The sequence below is a fragment of the Phoenix dactylifera genome, chromosome 11 (genome assembly GCF_009389715.1).
Source record: "Phoenix dactylifera cultivar Barhee BC4 chromosome 11, palm_55x_up_171113_PBpolish2nd_filt_p, whole genome shotgun sequence".
Taxonomy (NCBI): domain Eukaryota; kingdom Viridiplantae; phylum Streptophyta; class Magnoliopsida; order Arecales; family Arecaceae; genus Phoenix; species Phoenix dactylifera.
Genome location: NC_052402.1, coordinates 18,357,875 through 18,371,088, shown reverse-complemented (window position 1 = coordinate 18,371,088; position 13,214 = coordinate 18,357,875).

The window sequence follows — 13,214 nt, the reverse complement described above, 5'->3', positions numbered from 1 at the left end:
TGAACTACTTAAATATACATAAAAAAATTTAAATATATAAATTATTTAAATGTATATAGAAAATTTAAATATATGAATTACCACTTTCAAGGTGACCTTTCATATATTCATTGAATTAAGTTTATTTTTTTCAACACTCTTTTTTAAACTTAATTTCTAGCATCATTCTCAACTTGCTAAAATTCGAAGCTTCGTAAAAATATCCATAACTTGATCATATGTCTTCACATACTTTATTTGTACTTCGTTTTTTGCAATACAATCTCTAAGAAAATGATACCTCATATCTATATGCTTGTTTATATCATAGAAACCAGATTCTTCACCAGTACAATGGCCGATTTGTTGTCAAATATATCTTCGTAGCCTTTTTTTGTGGCATTTGTAACTCTTTCAACAATTTTCATGACAAACATAAGATATAGCGGCAACATATTTAATTTTATAAGTAGAAAGTGTCATAATTGATTGTTTCTTCAAACTCCATGTCGTATTCTTTAAATAGAAAACAATGCCGATAGTGCTCTTCCATCATCCATATCTTCGGCTCAATCACTATTATTATAGCCCACAAGCTTAAATTCATTAGAAAATAAATAAAGTAAGTCAAAACTAATTGTACTTTCGATATAACAAAAAATTTGTTTCGCCGCTTTGAAATGTGTCATACTTGATGACTCCATAAACCGACTAACAAGCCCAATTCTAAAAAGTATATCCCTTGTGCAAGTTAGGTATTTCAAACTTTCAACTAGATTCTTGAAGGTTGTAAAGTCTACCTTTTCTCCTTCTTCATGCTTAGACAATTTGACTCCATATTTTACTGGAGTGCTCACAGATTAACAATCTTCCATCTTGAATCTCTTAAGGATCTCCTTGGCAAAACCTCTTGGAAAATAAAAATTCGATCCTCCATTTGTTTGATCTCAATGCCAAGATAATAAGACATGAGATCAATATCCATCATTTCAAACTTTCTAGTCATAGCTTGCTTAAACTTTCCAAACACACTTGTATTATTGCCCGTAAAAATTAAATCATCAACATATGAACAAACAAGCAAAATATCTTTATTTTTACGTACCTTAGCATAGAGAGTATACTCATGTGGGCACTTAGTAAACTTATTCTCTTGAAAATACTTGTCAATCCGACTATGCCAAGCCCTTGGCGCTTGCTTCAAACCATACAAGACTTTCTTCAACTTCAACACTTCGTCTTCATGGCCTTTGATCACATAGCCCAAAGGTTGTTCAATATAAACCTCTTCTTTAAGAATGCTATTTAAGAAAGCCATTTGGCATCCATTTGATAAATCTTCCAATTCCTTTGAAATGCAAGTGAGATTATCATTCGGATGGTCTCCAACCATGCAGTGGGAGGAAACACTTCATTATAATCAATCCCGGAACGTTGGCTATATCCCTTAACTACCAACCTTATCTTGTATCTCTCTACTTTATCATTAGCATTCTTCTTTTCTTTACAAACCCACTGTGAGGATCCGTGCGGGCGTATGTTTAGCCCCATATCGGTTATTCGCTGGATAGATCTTGGGTATTTATACAGGATCGAGGAACCCAAATAGAAACTTCTGGCTAGCCATTTGGGTGAGGTCCTGGGTTGTTACAAATGGTATCAGAGAGGATCCGGCCCATAATCTATGTGGACTAGGGGTCACTGCAGCACGGATCCCTTGGGGCTAACCATGAGCCGATCATAGTGTTTGTGATTAGATTTGAATGGATTTAACCCTTAGCCTGACGAGGACGTCAGGGCTTGAACAGAGGAAGTATGTGAGGACCCATGCGGGCGTGTGTTTAGTCCCACATCGGTTATTTGCTGGGTAGATCTTGGGTATTTATACAGGATCAAAGAACCCAAATAGTAACTTCCGGCTATCCATTTTGGGTGAGGTCCTGGGTTGTTGCAAATGGTATCAGAGCCGACCCGGCCCATAATCTATTGGACTAGGGAACACTGCAAACGGATCCATTGGGGCTGACCACGGGCCAATCGTGGTGTTTGTGATTAGATTTGAACCCTTAGCCTGACGAGGACGTCAGGGCTTGAATGGGGGAGTATGTAAGGATCCGTGTGGGCGTGTGTTTAGTCCCACATCGGTTATTTGCTGGATAAATCTTGGGTACTTATACAGGATCAAGGAACCCAAATAAAAACTTCCAACTAGCCATTTTGGGTGAGGTCCTGGGTTGTTACACCCACTTCACACTAATGGACTTTTGACCTTCCAACATGGTTGCCAACGCTCAAGAGTCATTCTTCTCAATCAACTTGAACTCCTCATCTATGGCAACTCTTCCTTTTCATCTTTTACCGCTTATTCAAAAACTATGGGCTCACAATTGGCAAAGTAACAAAAAAGAGTTAGATCATCACTTAAATTTTTCGTTACCTCATAAAGATCTTAAAGGCTCCTCATTCGTCGTTGCCTTTCACTAGAGCTTCCACTAGAAGATGAAGAAGTTGTACTAGGAGTTGTTGGTGATCGAGGAGGTATTGTGGGCTCTTAAACTTTACTTCTATGCTCTTTCTCATCAAATAATGGAAAGAAATCATACCTCTCCTTATCTTCATTACTCTAATCCCATGAATCTTCTTCATTGAACTCCACATCTCTACTAATAGTCGTCTTGCCAATACTTGGATTGTAGATCGAGCTTGTAGCCTTTGGAACGTTGATCATATCCAATGAAGATGTGCTTCTTGCTTCTATCATTGAGCTTGGACCTCTCTTGATCGGGTACATAAATATAACCAATGCTTCCAAAAACTCTTAAATAAGAAACAATTGGATTTCTTCCACTCCATGCTTCTTGGGGAGTTTTGTCCCATAGGCTTCTTGTTGGACACCAGTTGGATAAGTACACCACATAATCAACCGCTTCCGTCCAAAATTCTTTCGGCATCTTCTTGGTCCTCAACAAGCTTCGAGCCATATTGAGAATGCTCCTAATATTCCTTTCAATAACACCATTTTATTGTGGAGATCTTGGAACGGTCAAGAACTGCCGAATGCCATTTGCTTTACAAAACTTATTATTAAACTCGTTAGAAGTAAACTCTCCTCCTCTATCCATTCTCAATGCTTTAATACAATAGCCACTTTGCTTTTCAACAAGTACTTTAAATTTTCTAAAAGCACCAAATATTTCATATTTTTTTTCAAGGAAAAATCCCAAGTTTTTCTACTAAAATCATCAGTAAAGAGAAGAAAATACCGATTATTACCAAATGAAGAAGGCTTGATTGATCCACAAACATCGGCATGAACAAATTGAAGCGGCTCATTTGCTCTTAAAGTAGTTTTTCTTGGAAAGCTCTTTCGAAATTGTTTCCCAACAAGACATCCTTCACTTAGTTAATCTGATTGGTCAATAGATGCCAAGCCCTTCAACATCCCTTTTTGACCCAACAAATTCAAGCCTCCAAAATTCACATGCCTAAGCCTCAAATGCCAAAACTAAGAAGAATCTTCCACACAAATTTAGCAACATCAGTTGGAATATCAAGCAAAAATATTCCATTCTTTGTTATTGGCACCTTAGCAATCACATTCTCCTTATCATCTTGAAGTAAGAGATTATGATTTTTCATATGAACCTCATATTTCTTCTCCAAAAGTTGTCTCAAACTCAAAATGTCACTTTTCATATTTGGAACATAATAAATATTACTCATAAGTTGATGGCCACCATTTTTCATCAAATTAAAATTATACATTTGCCTTGAATTAGAACTTTAGAGTTATCTCCAAAAGTGACAAATTCGGTCACCAATTTATCAATCTCCACAAACTTGCTTTTATCTCCATATATGTGATTGCTTGCAGCATTTTCAAAATACCACAAATCTTTCTTGCTTCTTTCTTCTCCTTTGTAGACTAGCAACAAAGTGGTATCCGCTTTCTCAATCTCTACATAATTAGCCTTCTCCTCAATATTGCTAGAATAACTCCAACACTCTCGAGCATATATAATGCCCATTTATTTAACAATTATAACACCGAACTTTGGACTTATCATTTTGCTTTGTGTAGTTTTCTCTACCACGTCTTCTTCAGGATTGCCTCCTTATTTCATTGTTGGAATTTTGATTGCCTTGTCCGCCTATTCCTCTTCCTCTTCCTCCTCTCCCTCGAACTTGTCCACATCCACGTCCTCTTCCTCATTGACTTTTCTCACGTTCACCTACCTTCCCTTCACCGAGAGCTTGGTGGCTAGAACTTGCTCGATCAGCTCCTTGTTCTTATTGACTTTCTCTTTATGGGCTTGTAACGAACCCATAAGTTGATCAACCGTCATAGTCCCCAAATCTTTGGACTTCTCGATAGTTATGATGATATAATCGAACTTCGAATGCAACCAGTGAAGAATCTTCTCAATGACCCGAACATCTTTGAATCTTTCTCCAAACCTCTTCATTTGATTCACTATGGCCAACACTCTCGAAAAAAATCTGCAATGGATTCGAATTCTTAGATTCATATACCTTCGAAATCTTCTCGTAGCATTTGAAGGTACACTTTCTTCACTTTATCAACTTTTTGGTAGGAGTTTTGTAAGATCTCCCATGCTTGCTTAGCGGTGGTCGCATTAGCCACTCTTTCGAACAAGGCTTCATCCAAATATTGATGGATGAGAGTGAGAGCTTGTTGGTCCTTCTTCTACATTCTCTGCAGAGCCTTCCTTTAAGCAGGACTCATCGTAGCTTCCTCATGAGGCTCCTTATAGCCTCCATCCACGATCTCCCACATATTTTGCGATCCAAGCAAATTTTTCATCTGAATGCACCAATTCTCATAATTCTCTTTTGCAAGGCGAGGAAATTAAAATGGAAAGATAGAATTGACCATCTCCAAGATCAAAAAACTGGAGCCTTGATGCCAGTTTGATGGAATATAGAAAGAGAGTTTTTTTTAGAGAGAAAAGGATGAAAAGGCGAAATACTTCAAAAAAATTTTATTCACTTTGGCTCTTGCATCTTGCCAAAACCACAAGACTTACATAATATTTATAGGACTCCCAGATACATGTATAAACCCAAATACATGAACTACTTAAATGCATATAGAAAACTCAAATACATGAACTACTTAAATGTACATAGAAAATCCAAATATATGAACTACTTAAATGCATATTGAAAACCCAAATACATGAATCACCACTCTCAAAGTGACATTTCACACATTCATGAACCTCCCAAAAGATATTTATTGAATTAAGTTTTATTTTTTCAACAAATAATGATTCTTGAACCTAAATGTTGGGTTTTCTGCATGGCTTGGCCGTTTTGTGGTAAACTTGGAAGGGTATTTCATAGCCGGTCCCTCCACAGGAGTTTTTAGAGTATTTCATAGCATGTTGAAAGTTTCAAGTATTTCTTTTTGAGTTTCTGGTCTCTATGCATCGATATTTTCTAGTATGTATACAGTTATAAATGTTGGAAAAGTTTTGCCTAGAAATTGCTATATTTTATTTATAAAAGTATTATAATGCAATAATCTACTAGAATAAAATCAGAAGATCGAAAAGAGCTTGAGTGGATAGAGACGTGTGATATACACTACCCTAAAAACGTGATTCGTCCCCTTGGTACGGGTTTGCGGCAATCTCATCTCCAAAGTACAACAACTCGGCTCAGCTCGATCCTTCTCTAACGAGCATGATCTCTTGGGAGGTTTGACTTGACCAACTCCTTCAGATACCCAAAAAAGATAAAAAGATAGAAAACAGAAAGTTGAAGAGTAAAAAAACTCTTTGTCTGTGGAATAAACTCTCGGAAGATAGATTACCAGTGAAAGAGAGAAAGAGATTGGATTGGTTTAGGATTAATCCCAGAAGAGTCTATTTATAGACTCTATTCGGAAGACTAAAGAGACGTACTAGTTCTGAAGATACGTAATGTTTCGAAAACACCGTATCTTTTTAGAAACCAACACTCTCTTTCGAAGAGTCACAACTCTTCTGAAAGAGACGTCCCACAAAAATATTTTTTAAAGTATTTAAAACAACTAAAGTTTAGGGGATAAAAAAAATTTAAATCTTTTTTAATTAAAACTCCAACAATCTTCTACAAAAGATTTAAATTTTTTGAAAATCATAAAGTAGAATATATGGGCAACTTATACTGTGCAATATGTGACGTATTCCATGGACTTGAACTCTACATAGTGTTGATAGTATCTATCTGAAGAAAACATAGTAGTATCTATCTGAAGAAACCATAGTAGATTAGACCTTGAACTAGATCCTTTGACTCGGACTTCTACTTATTACACACATAGTATGGATTGATTGGGTCGTTATGCGGTCAGCGCCATTTAAAGGCCTTGCTCTTAGTACCTTGATTTTTCATGAGAATTTTATTAGGGTTAGCCCAAATCCCTTGATTTTTCATAATAACTCAACTTTTTCGGTATATATTTTCGTCATTGATAAGAGCACTCATCATAGGGATGGAAGGAGATATACGCCAAAAAATTGTGTTTTAACATGGTCACTCAATCAGTTTTATTTCTACTATATTGAACCTCCTTCATAGGATTTCCAATCACAGAGGTTAGGTATCCACTGTCGATGATCAAATAGTGGGCTTAAGCCCTATCCGTCTCGATGAATCTAGGACTCCATTCCTAGACAAATTCTTGGTTAGTTCATCTGCCAAGTTTTTCTCATACTTAAGAAATTTCAGAAAATTGATATTACTCTTTATGAGTTGTCTTACAAATTTATGACGAATCCGGATATGATGGTTCATCTTTTTGTTAGTACCCTTTTGATTCATAAGATTTTGAGTTAGATTCTAGATTTTGAAATCAATGCAATAAATAGCAATAATATTAATAATATTAAATAACCACACTAAGAAATATAACAAGTAATATAACTTTATAATTTATGCACATTTTCAAAGCAACAGTATATATTTTGAGAACAAATATATGCACCGTTTTTAAAGCAACAATAATTTCTGCATGATTTTTAAAAATGTAGGAGTTTTCTGTACAAATTTTAAAGATGCAGAAACTAAAGATGGCAGAAAATAGAATGCACAAAATTTAATTTTGTAGAAAATCTGTACGGATTTTAAAGCTACAATAATTTTCTACAAGGATTTTGACTCTGCAAAAAAAATTTGCATGAACTTTAAAGTTGTAGAAAAATTCTGCAAATATTTTAAATCTATAGAAAATTTCTATATTGTTTTTAAAGTTTCAAAATATTTATTTGCATAATTTTCAGAGCAATATGACCTTCTAAAAGAAATGAATTTTTATGAAGATAACAACCTTCTAAATAAAATTAAGGCTTTTAAATTTCTATACAATTAAACAAAATCTAATTCTATACTATCAAATTAAATTTTGATAAAAATATATATATGGTAATTTCTAGTATAATCGAAATCACGTAATTAGACTGTTAGAAAAGTTTTGCGTAGAAACTGCTATATCTTTATTTATAGAAGTTATAAAGGAATAATCTACTAGAATAATATTGGAAGATTAAAAAGTGCTTACCTGGATCAAGGCGTGTAATATACATTGCTCTAAGAACGTGATTCACCGCATTCATGCAGGTTTGCGGCGATCTCATCCTCAAGGCACAATCACCCGGCTCAGCCCGATTTTTTTCTAACGAGCATAATCGCTAGAAAGGCTTGAACTAACTCACTCCTTGAGATGCCTAGAAAAGATAGAAAGATAGAAAGCAGAAAGTTGAATAGTAAACGAATTGTCTGTCTATGAAATAAACTCTCGAAAGATAGGGTACGAGTGAGAGAGATTAGATTAGATTAGTCTATTTATAGACTTTATCCGAAAGGCCAAAGAGACGCAATAGTTCCGAATTTATGTAATGTTTTGAAAACACCGTATCTTTTCAGAAACCAACGTTCTCTTTCGAAGAGTCACAACTCTTCTGAAAGAGGCATCTCACAAAAAGATATTTTAAGCATTTAAAACAACAAAGCTTAGGGAATAAAAAAAATTAAATCTTTGTTTTAATTAGAACTCCAACGATAAATAATTGCGTATTCACTTGCAGGAACAGTTATGCTGTGTAAAAAAATTGTTGCAAGTGTGTGTGCAGTATAAATGTAATAAGTGCAAGTATGTGCAGATTTCGTATGAGTGCATGCAGAAGTAAAGTTTAAATGGTCAAAATCTCGCTTGTTAAAGTCCTTCCAAAGAAAGAATAGGGTGGTAAGAGATATGAGTTACTATGAAAGCTTTGTTAGTGACGCGAAACAATTTCCATGTATTAAGCTGGAAAGTAAAACAGATTGACCTCTACCAGATTAGGACTTGGAAAAGTCACTAGCAACTGGTCTTTCTACACTGTAGGGAAGTGGAAAATCCAATCTTGACCTTTGAGATCATCAAATATGTGTGGAGAAGTTCATCTTGGCAATCTCAAAGCAATGCGAGAATATCTCAAAATGAATCATACGGTGCTACAGGGTGAAGGGTCAGACTCGGGCAAGGACCTAATCTGATTAACATTTTTGAAGGGGCAATCTAGTGCTTCTGGTTTTCTCTGTTCAGCTGCAAGAAAGAACATGACTGTGAAATTGTAGGAGTACTCCAAAGTTGTATATATTTAGTTCCCAAAAAGTATAATTATGGTGTCAAGCTTTTCATGGATTAAAGAAGTTGCATAAGGTTTCAAACCTTGCACCTTGGATCTTTCGAATTTTTTGCATTTTGAACATTTTTTTGGTTAGTAGGAGGTAAAGTTATCAAGTTTGTTGCCAGCAGGAAGCCATGGAAACATTTCAATCTTACAAGAGCAGGGGAGTCTACTCCTGAAAGTGGTTCATGATATGCCTTGCCTTGGCCTATGACATGCATGGGACTTTAAAAGGCCTGATCATAACAAGCATAATGATATGTCGTGCCTTGGCCTATGACATGCATGGGGATATTACTTGTAGCTCATGGTAATGGTTCTGATTTATGGTAGTTTTATGTTGTCCTCGAAGCAACCAAAAAGAAAAAAAGAAAAGGATACATTTATTTTAAATAAAATGTTCAAATGGTAAAAGATTGGTCAATGATACATTTTGACATCTAGATAAGATTTTTGGCGTGCAATTGTGCGAAGATGTATAACGTGGGACAATTTTTATTTCCTTTGTTTTCTTTAGTACATAAAAACTGAAAAAATGAAGGCAAATGGCCTGTCCTTCCTCTCATTGGCCTCAGTTAGATGGCACATTAAGGGAGCTTTTGGAGGGCTAAAAAGTACTTTCTGGCCCTCCAAAAGTACTTTTAGCTAAAAAATGGTGTTTGGTAAATTTTTCAAAAAGCTATTTCAGCTTTTGCGGGAAGCTGAAAACAGCTTTTGGAGGAAAGCTCCAATTTGGAGCTTTGCGAAAACGCTGTTTTCAGCTTTTTCGCAAAGCTGTATTTTTGACCAAAATACCCCCATTTAAAAAAAAAAATCCTCCCAAAAACCTCTCTCTCACCGTCTCTTCCTCTCCCACCCAACCTCACTCCCTCTCCCCCGCCGCCGTACCCTCTTCCACTGCCCCGCCGTCGCACCCCCTCCCTCTCCCCCGCCCCCATGGTGGGGAGGTGCCGAAGAAGAGGAAGACGAGTGGTCTTCCCCTTCCCGCGGCCGCCGCCGGCGATGATGCCCCTGTCACGGAAAGGCCCGGCGCCCTCCTCCTTCCCACGATGGGGAGGGGCCGAAGAACAGGAAGAAGAAGGGGGCGCCCTCTCCCTTCCTGCGGCCGCCGGCGGTCACAACCCGTCCCCCTCCCGCGTCCGCCACGGCCCGGTGCTGTCGGCCTCGCGGGAGGAGAGCATTTCCCAGGTGGCCAGCCGCGGCCGCCGAGACTGCCGCGGGCACTGCCGGCCACGGCCCGGCCCCGTCCCACGGCCGCCGGCGGCCCCGGCCTGGCCCCCTCCCGCGGCCGCAGCAGCCTGGCCCTCTTCCAGCGCCGCCGGCTGCGCGGGAGGAGAAGAAAGGAGAACGGGGGAGAGGAAGGAAGGAGAAGAAGAGAAGAAAAAAAGAAAAGAAAAGGAAAAAGAAAAAAAAGAAGAAAGGGAAAGGAAAAAAGAGAAGAAAAGATAATTTTAAAAATAAAAAATGAATAAATAAATAAATAAATATTTATATAAATGAATGAATGAATGAATAAATAAGATAATAAATAAATATATTTCAATATTATTAATTATTTACACTAATAATTATAATATTTTATACCTTTATTATTGTATTATACTATAAATATTATATTATATTACATTACATTATAATACATTATTATGTTATTTTAAATAATTTAATATTATGTTATATTATGAGAAATTAATTTATACTAATAATTATAATATTTTATACCTTTATTATTGTATTATACTATAAATATAATATATATTACATTATATCATAATACATTAATATGTTATGTTAAATAATTTAATATTATGTTATATTACCAAATATTAATTTACTCTAATAATTATATTACTATTATGCTATATTATAATAATATTATTTTATATTACAAAAATATTATATTATATTGTATATTTATGTATTAATATATGTTATGTTTTATTACGTTTTGTTGTATAATACTATGCAATGTCCTTTATGGTAATTTTGTCATACAAAAGTACTTTCTCAATTTGTTTACCAAACACAAAACAAAGTACCACAGCACTTTACGAATGTAGTTACCAAACAGCAAACAGCTTTTTATAACAGCTCTACTTCAGACAGCTCTACTTCCAACAGCTCTACTTCCAACAGCTCTACTGCCAACAGCTCCCCCAAACAGGGCCTAAGCCTATGCCAGTGCTCTGTCCTCCAAGCTTCCTCCTTGGCCCACTCGAACCTATATGTCTATTATATGAAGCATAGATGGAGATATAAACTATCAAATCAGTTCCTTTTGTCCAAACTGCCATCTCATCTCTACACATCTTGGCAAGGTCCAAGTTTTTTATTTCCCCTCTTTTTTCCTCATTGTAGCAGCCAATTTTTTATAGCACCACATGCAATGGATAATGTTTTCATCTCCATTGTCCCCCTCCATTTGTTTAAAACATTGTGCCATGAGATCCCATGACCTCACAATGATTAGAAGATTATTTCTCACTTCATGGCCAAGTCCCGTGAACCTCATTATGCAAGCCGTACTTCCAGTGTCATGTTACCTCAAGTCCACCAGCTCTCCTCAGCAGCTGTTTTGTGATTCAGATAGGTCTGGTTGCCTCACTTCCTGATGTCCACTCACTAGTTGTTGCATCTCTTTTGGTGATTGCCTCACTTGGAAGTCCAAGGAATAATCCACCATTTCTCAACTGAAGTAGAATATCAATCCATAGCTTCGACAACCTGTGAAATTCCATGGCCCTCCTTTTCCTGCTAATCTTCATTCTAAGGCTCTATTGGGGGAGCTTTTGGAGGGCTAAAAAGTACTTTCTGGCGCTCCAAAAGTACTTTTAGCTAAAAAATGGTGTTTGGTAAATTTTTCAAAAAGCTATTTCATCTTTTGCGGGAAGCTGAAAACAGCTTTTGGAGCTTTGCGAAAACGCTGTTTTCAGCTTTTTCGCAAAGCTGTATTTTTGACCAAAATACCCCCATTTAAAAAAAAAAAAATTCCTCCCAAAAACCTCTCTCTCACCGTCTCTTCCTCTCCCACCCAACCCTACTCCCTCTCCCCCACCGCAGTACCCTCTTCCACTGCCCCGCCGTCGCACCCCCTCCCTCTCCCCCGCCCCCATGGTGGGGAGGTGCCGAAGAAGAGGAAGACGAGTGGTCTTCCCCTTCCCGCGGCCGCCGCCGGCGATGATGCCCCTGTCACGGAAAGGCCCGGCGCCCTCCTCCTTCCCACGATGGGGAGGGGCCGAAGAACAGGAAGAAGAAGGGGGCGCCCTCTCCCTTCCTGCGGCCACAACCCGCCCCCCTCCCGCGTCCGCCACGGCCCGGTGCTGTCGGCCTCGCGGGAGGAGAGCATTTCCCAGGTGGCCAGCCGCGGCCGCCGAGACTGCCGCGGGCACTGCCGGCCACGGCCCGGCCCCGTCCCACGGCCGCCGGTGGCCCCGGCCCTCTTCCAGCGCCGCCGGCTGCGCGGGAGGAGAAGAAAGGAGAACGGGGGAGAGGAAGGAAGGAGAAGAAGAGAAGAAAAAAAGAAAAGAAAAGGAAAAAGAAAAAAAAGAAGAAAGGGAAAGGAAAAAAGAGAAGAAAAGATAATTTTAAAAATAAAAAATGAGTAAATAAATAAATAAATAAATATTTATATAAATGAATGAATGAATGAATAAATAAGATAATAAATAAATATATTTCAATATTATTAATTATTTACACTAATAATTATAATATTTTATACCTTTATTATTGTATTATACTATAAATATTATATTATATTACATTACAATATAATACATTATTATGTTATTTTAAAAAATTTAATATTATGTTATATTATGAGAAATTAATTTATACTAATAATTATAATATTTTATACCTTTATTATTGTATTATACTATAAATATAATATATATTACATTATATCATAATACATTAATATGTTATGTTAAATAATTTAATATTATGTTATATTACCAAATATTAATTTACTCTAATAATTATATTACTATTATGCTATATTATAATAATATTATTTTATATTACAAAAATATTATATTATATTGTATATTTATGTATTAATATATGTTATGTTTTATTACGTTTTGTTGTATAATACTATGCAATGTCCTTTATGGTAATTTTGTCATACAAAAGTACTTTCTCAGTTTGTTTACCAAACACAAAACAAAGTACCACAGCACTTTACGAATGTAGTTACCAAACAGCAAACAGCTTTTTATAACAGCTCTACTTCAGACAGCTCTACTTCCAACAGCTCTACTTCCAACAGCTCTACTGCCAACAGCTCCCCAAACAGGGCCTAAGAGTCTAGCTGCATTACATATTGCTGCCAACCTAGTTTTTCATGAGGCATATCAAGTACATCGAAATTAATTATCATCTCATTCGAGAGAAGATTCAAGCTAGCCTCATTCAAACCCATTACATCCACATTAGTCAGCAAGTGACCGATCTCTTCACCAAGCCTTTCGATCATGATCAATTTCATCATAAGCTTCTTAGCAACTTATCGGTAGTTTATGACATTCATGCTCCAAATTGAGGAGGAGTTTT